The sequence below is a fragment of the Protopterus annectens genome, chromosome 5.part0 (genome assembly GCF_019279795.1).
Source record: "Protopterus annectens isolate FY-2018-M chromosome 5.part0, PAN1.0, whole genome shotgun sequence".
Taxonomy (NCBI): Eukaryota; Metazoa; Chordata; order Ceratodontiformes; family Protopteridae; genus Protopterus; species Protopterus annectens.
In genome coordinates this window covers 94266684-94273518 of record NC_056735.1, presented here as the reverse complement: position 1 = coordinate 94273518, position 6835 = coordinate 94266684, and positions in this window count along the sequence as shown.

Genomic DNA, 6835 nt, shown 5'->3' with positions numbered 1-6835 from the left:
ATTTATTCATTTATTCATGTATAAAAATAATTTATTCATGAACACAAATCGACATTTATTCATGTACAAAAATCGACATTTATTCATGTGCACAAATTGACATTTATTTGGTACTTTTCTGTTATTGGACAACAGTTCTAAGTAATGCATTAACAGTTGTATGAGAATTCTACATAAACGGTGCAACAAACATTTCAACTTCAGAATATTTACACGTTGGCTTTCACAGTGCAATATTTCATGCTTAATAGAAAGTGCAGAAAAATCTCAATACATGTGTATTGGAGGAGGGGAATGAAACTGAAAGCAGAAGGAATCCAGTCTGTTGTCCCAATAATGGAAAAGTTATTCAAATACAGTCATGTCATCTTCTTCTGGAATATTGTCATAAGTCTCCAACCCCCGAATTCTGGCCTGAATTTCTTGTAACTCCATTTCCTGTAGAACCATTGGCTCCAATCTGTCATGCCTAGCAATAGAGCTGTCCTTAAATGAGCACTGCTTGTCCCAGTAGCCTGCTCATAGTGCATTGGCAGCACAGCTGCCAGTGATTTTGTCCCATGAATTTTTCACCCAAGTCACGACCTCTTGCAGGATAGGCTTCACAAAGTTTCCATGCTGATTTCTCTCCATTCTATTTTCAATGTAGTCATCCATGCGCAAATGGTCCTTGAATGGCTTGTTCATTACAATATCAAGAGTCTGGAGATAGGCAGTCATTCCTGGGGAAATCATTATTTGATCTACTCTTTTCCATGCTAGGAATTTCTTCATTTCTTTAGTGTACTGATTGCTCGCTGAATAACAGACTAGCAGACCTCTTTCACCACCTCACAAAACAAGTGGCAGCATTATATCGACTCACTTTCTTATAACTGCTTGTGTGTACCAGGCTGTTTTGGTTTCAAGAATGTAAATGCCTGAAACACATTCAGTCTTATCTTTCTTGCCCTTACTAATGATTAGAGGTGGGGTTTTCTTTCCATCTAGATGAATTGCCAAAATACAGGTAACACATGCACTCTCGTAACCAGTGGAGGGAATGTAGATTGATGAGGCATCCCTCTGATCAATTGTTGTTTGAGATCCTTGACCCATAAACATTGAAGTTTCATCCATAGCAATCATGTTGGAGAGTTGGTTTTTAGAAAAGTCAATGCCATCAACAAAGAACTTGAATGCAAGTGCATGTTTAATAACTTCAGTGTCTTCCATCATGAACAGTGTTGTTTATCTTCTTAGAGACAGTTCATATCACTGAAAGAAGCCATCCAGCCAGTGTTGTGATGTTTTGAATTCTTCTGGGGATATTTCTAACTGTGGTACCATTGCAAGGGCAAATGCTTGAATATCAGCCCTGTCCACAACCAAAGCCATTACTCTCCTGTTCGCAATCCATTCACAGATGATGTCTTCCAGCTCAGGAAATAATGGTTGCCAACCTGGTCCACACTTGCACTTCTTAGCATTTCCCTTGTAAGCCTGTTGACTGAGGTTATCGTACGCTGCATGCCATTTTCAGACCATTTGGAGATCTAACTTACTCTCTTTGCACACAGCCATCAGATTATTTACCTGGTAGTCCTCCATGATTCCTTTCTTGTACTCAGTGGAATAGCACTTTCTTTTTGCACTCATCTTGTCGGGGGGGGTTAATTGAAGACTTATGAAACCAGAGTGGCAATACAAAATGGCACTGGTTAAGAAGAGAAGACACAACCACAGCTGTTTGTTATTAAGTGCGCACATTTCACGTGCGTTGTCTGCACATTGACCAATCAAAGTACACCTGCCAGTGTTTATGGGTCAAGGATCTTAACCGTCAAGTGAGAGTGATGATTAGGGTTGCAGTAAGAATCGTGGAGGACTCACAGGGAAAGAATCTTATGACTTTCTGCAAAGAGAAGAAGTGGGGTGTACGAATGGTCCAAAAATGGCGAGCAGGGTACGATACCCTCAGTCAATAGGTGTCAATAATATTATTTTATAATTTAATACATCCATCATGTGTTGTTGACGATCTTAACTGGGGCATATTTTTGGGGTAGGGCTTATATCATGACCACCTTGGAAAACCATACTAGGCCTTTTTCTCTGTTTAGGTCTTATTTACAAAGAAATGTGGTATGTAAGTCAGGAAAAGAGCTCTCCCACCTGGGTAGAAGTGGAAGCCATGAGGGGGTCCCTCCCGATGGAAGTCCTTGAGACGGCGTCTCCAAAATATTACAAAGTCCCAGGAGGTGCTCTGGACAGGAAAGCAGGGGCACATGGAAGTCTTGATGAGGGTCTGGCTGAGGCCTCACAGCCCAGCTGAGTTCCACAAGGCTGGGAAGGATAGGTGGGAAGCTCCCCTGAGAGGCTCAGAGCGCAGGGTCAACACATTATGATTTGGCAGCCTCCAGGAGTTATGTAACTTGGGAAAAGAGCTCTCCATCCTGTGTAGAAGTGGAAGCCATAAGGGGGTCCCTCCCGATGGAAGTCCTTAAGAGAGAGAGAGGTGGAAAATGGCTGGGCTGGGAGAGCTACTGCCTGGGTGAGGGGTCCAGACAATGGCCACCTCTGGAATGGAAGTCCAGAAGAGGGAAAAAGGTGGTAAGTAGCCAGGTAGGGAGCACTCCCTCCTGGGTGGGAGGGTCCAGATCATGCTCCCCAGTGGGATGGAAGGGAGAGTCTGGTGGAAGGCTGCAGGGCCAGGAGTGCTACTGCCTGTGTGAGTGGGGTCAGGTGGAGACCCACATTGGAAGTCCTCAAGGGAGCAGAGGGTGGAGGGCTGTGGGGCCCGGAGAGCTACTCCCTGGGTGAGCAGGGTCAGGCAGAGTCCCCCACAATGGACATCCATAAGGGAGCAAGTGGTGGGCATCTGTGGGGCCTGGAGAGCTCCTGCCAGGCAGGGGGAAGGTGTCTGACCTCTCCTGGTACAAGACTGCATCCCCAAAAAATCGCCAACTCTCTGGAGGTGGTCCGGATGGGAGAGCAGGGGGCCACGGAAGTCTTGATGAGGGTGGACCTGCCCCTCAGTGACTTAGGGAAGTTTCACAAAGCCATCAGCGATTGGATGGAAGTCTCCCTGAAAGGGTCCTAGGGCATGGGGACATGGCACGATTTGGCAGCCTTCAGGGGATATGCAGGAGACAGCGTCAATGGAGCTATGGACCAGAAAGGAGGGGAACATGGAAGTCCTGATGAGGGTGGACGTACCCCTCAGTGGCTGAGGAGAGCTCCATGAGGCTGGATGGGATCAGACCGAAGCTCCACAGAGAGGCTCCGAGGGCACACATGATACAGCATGGTTTGGCAGCCTGCAGGGGACATGGAGGGGATGGTGTCACACAAGATGAGTTAGGGGCAGCAGCCAGAAGTGTTGGCTGACAGTGCAGGCATGCTGAGGTCCACCCCTAGAAGCCAGTTCTGTAATCCCCCCCTCCCAGGCCCCAGGAGTGCTGAGATACAGCCACCGGGGTGTCTTGCACCTGGGTCCAGCCAGGGGAGTTGGCCAACAGGGCAGGCATGTGGAGGGCTGCCCCCAGAAGCCAGGTCTGTGATCCCATCCTCCCAGGCCCCAGGAGTGCGGAGATACGGCTGCTGTGGTGTCTTGCACCCAGGTCCAGCTGGGGGGAGTCGGCTGACAGTGCGGGAATGCTGAGTAACACTCCAGGAAGCCAGGTCTGTGATCCCATCCTCCCAGTCCACAGGGGTGAGGAGATACAGCCACCATGGCATCTCACACCCGAGACCATCCCCATTCACTGGTTCAGCCTCCGGTCCTTCACCTGGCACTGCGGGGATGTCACCCTGTGAATAGCACCACTCAGGAGGCAAGGTGGCACGTGCCAGAAGGCTCAAAGCAAAGCACATTCTTTGGGACCTGTCAGATAAAATGGGCTGAAATGCCAGGACCTGAGGCCATATCCTGTGTGAGTTCAAAAGCCCTAGGTGGAGGGCAAAGGGGAGAACCGGCATCACAGAAGCCTGAATGAGGGTCTTGCTGAGGCCTTGTGGGCCAGCAGAGTTCCACAAGGCTGGGAAGGATTGGAGGGAACCTCCCTTGAGAGACTTCGAGGGCAGGGTTGACACATTATGATTTGGCAGCCTTCAGGAGTTATGTAACTTGGGAAAAGAGCTCTTCTGCCTGGCTAGAAGTGCAAACCATGAGGGGGTCCCTCCTGATGGAAGTTCTTAAGTGAGAGAGAGGCAGAAACCGTCCAGGGTGGGAGAGCTGCCACCTGGGTGAAGGGGTCCAGACCACAGCCCCCTCCGGGATGGAGGTCCAGAAGAGGTAGAGAGGTGGAAAGTGGCTGGGCAGGGAGAGCTACCTCCTGGGTGGGAGGGTCCAGATTGTGCCCCCCTAGTGGGAGAGAAGTCCCCAGGGAGCATCTGGTAGAAGGCTGTGGGGCCAGGAGTACTCCTGCCAGGCAGGGGGAAGGCATCTGACCTCACCCGTTACCCCGACAGCATTCTGAAAATGTTGCAAAGTCCCCAGAATGGCTCTGGACCTGAAAGGAGGAGGACTCGGAAGTCCTGATGAGAGCATACCTGCCCCTCGGTGGCTGAGGAGAGTTTCACGAGGGGGGCCAGGATTGGAGAGAGGTCCCCGTGAGATGTTCTGAGGGCACTGGGACACGGCACAGCTTGGCAGCCTGCAGGGATATGTGGGAGTTGAGGACTGTGGTGCTCTGGACAGGAAAGGAGGGGGACCTGGAAGTCCTGATGAGAGCATGCCTGCCTCTCGGCAGCCGAGGGGAGTTCAGTGAGGGTGAGTGAGATCAGAGTGAGGTCCCTCACGAGGCTCTCAGGGCACAGGGACATGGCATGGCTTGACAGCCTGCAGGGGATATGCAGGAGATGGGGAATGTGGTGCTCTGGTCAGGAAAAGAGGGTGGTGTGGAAGTCCTGATTAGAAAATATCTGCCCCTCAGTGGCAGGAGAGAGTTCCACAAGGGTAGCTGAGATTGGAGGGAGTTCCCGCTGAGAGGATCCGAGGGCATGGGGACTTGGTATGGCTTGGCAGCCTCCAGGAGATATGCAACCAGGGAAAAGAACCCTTCTGCTGAGCTAGAAGTGGAAGCCTGGAGGGGGAGTCATCCTGGTGGAAGTCCGGAAGGGGGAGAGAGGTGGAAAGAGGCTGGGCAGGGAGCACTTGCTCCTGGGTGAGAGGGTCTGGATCATGCCCCCAGTGGGACAGAAGTCCTCAAGGGAGTGTCTGGCAGAAGGCTGCGGGGCCAGGAGTGCTCCTATCAGGCAGCAGGAAGGTGTCTGACCTTGCTCGGTACCCGACGGTGTCCATGAAATGTTGCAAAGTCCCCAGAATGGCTCTGGACTGGAAAGGAAGGGGGCTCAGAAGTCCAGAAGAGAGCAGGCTTACCCCTAGGTGGCTGAAAGGAGTTCCGTGGGGCCGGCTGGAATCGGAGGGAGGGTTTGACAGCCAGCAGGGGACATGGAGGTGGCAGGGTTCTCGAGGTGAGCCTTGGGCCACAGCTGGGTAAAGAGGTCTCTCTGCAGGATCAAAGATCAGGGCCGCTATGGTAGGCCCTGACAGAAGTCCTTAAGGGAGCTTCTTGCGGAAGTTTGCGGGTCTGAGGGCTCCTGGATAGGCAGAGTTATTTGACCCTGCCCTGTTCTCAAAGGTGTTCTTGAAAAATCGCAAAGTTCCCAGAATAGCTCTGGATCAGAAAGAAGATGGACTTGGAAGTCTGTATGAGAGCGTATCTGTCCCTCCATGGCCGAGGGGAGTTCCATAAGGGTAGCTGGACCTTGCAGATTCACTCCCCTGATCGCCCATCGGGTATGCATGATCCAGCATGATTTGGCAGCCTTCAGGAGTTAAGGGACAACGGGGTGTCTTGTCAGAGTGCGAGTCTGAATCCCAGCCCCATGGAGAACATCCTGCTCGGTGTCTGCATGGGGTCGATGCTCCCTGTCTCGGGCCTCATCCTCCTGGCCAAAAGTCTGTATGAGGGCAGATCTGGCCCTCAGTGGCTGCGAGGAATCCAGCGGGACCAGTAGCACCCTGCAGGTATGTCCCCAGGAAGGGCCGGTGGGCATCCATGATCTGGCACAATTTAGCAGCCTTCGGGAGTTGAGGGACGATAGGGCATCCTTTCAAAATGCATGAGTCTGAGTGCCTCAGTCTGGGTCCCACACCAGGGAGAGGCAAGATGGGGTGTCCTATCAGAGTCTGGGTCCCAGCCCCTTGTGATGTCCTGCCAGGTGTTGTTGTGGGATTGAGGTGCCTTTACCCACTGTCCATTGATCGATCGGGCTGACTGACTCCCACTGGCAGAGGGCCCCTGCAGTGTGACTCTCTGGGTCATGGCTTGCAGGTTGAGCTTTTGCACCCTGGGAACGAGGTGCTTGTTGGGTTGCAGACTGCAGGTGCCCCTCAGGGTGAAAGTTGAGGTGAGACTGATGAGCCCGGGCTGAGGCAAAGGAGTCCTGTGACATGGCTGCCATCCCCCAGCATCCATGCATGGCCGAAGCATGGGGAGGCTCTCTCCCACGTCTCTCTGGCTATGAACACTGATTCACATTTTGCTGGCCTGAGGCCCTCCGAGGTTGTGGTCGCTGATCTATGACCAACACCCAGGGTGCCCCCTCTGTGGGGAGAAGAAGCCTCCTGTTGGTGGAGGTGCAGGCTCCAGCTCCTCCTCTTTGCCCGCCAAGGTGCTCCTATCTGGTTGATCCTGCCAGTAGCATATGTTTGTTTCAAAGATTAAGCCAAGCAAGTCTTGGTGCACATGGGCACTACAGTGAAACTGCAAATGGCTCATTAAATCAGTTATGGTTCCTTTGATCACTCCACCATTACTTGGATAACTGTGGTAATCCTAGAGCTAAT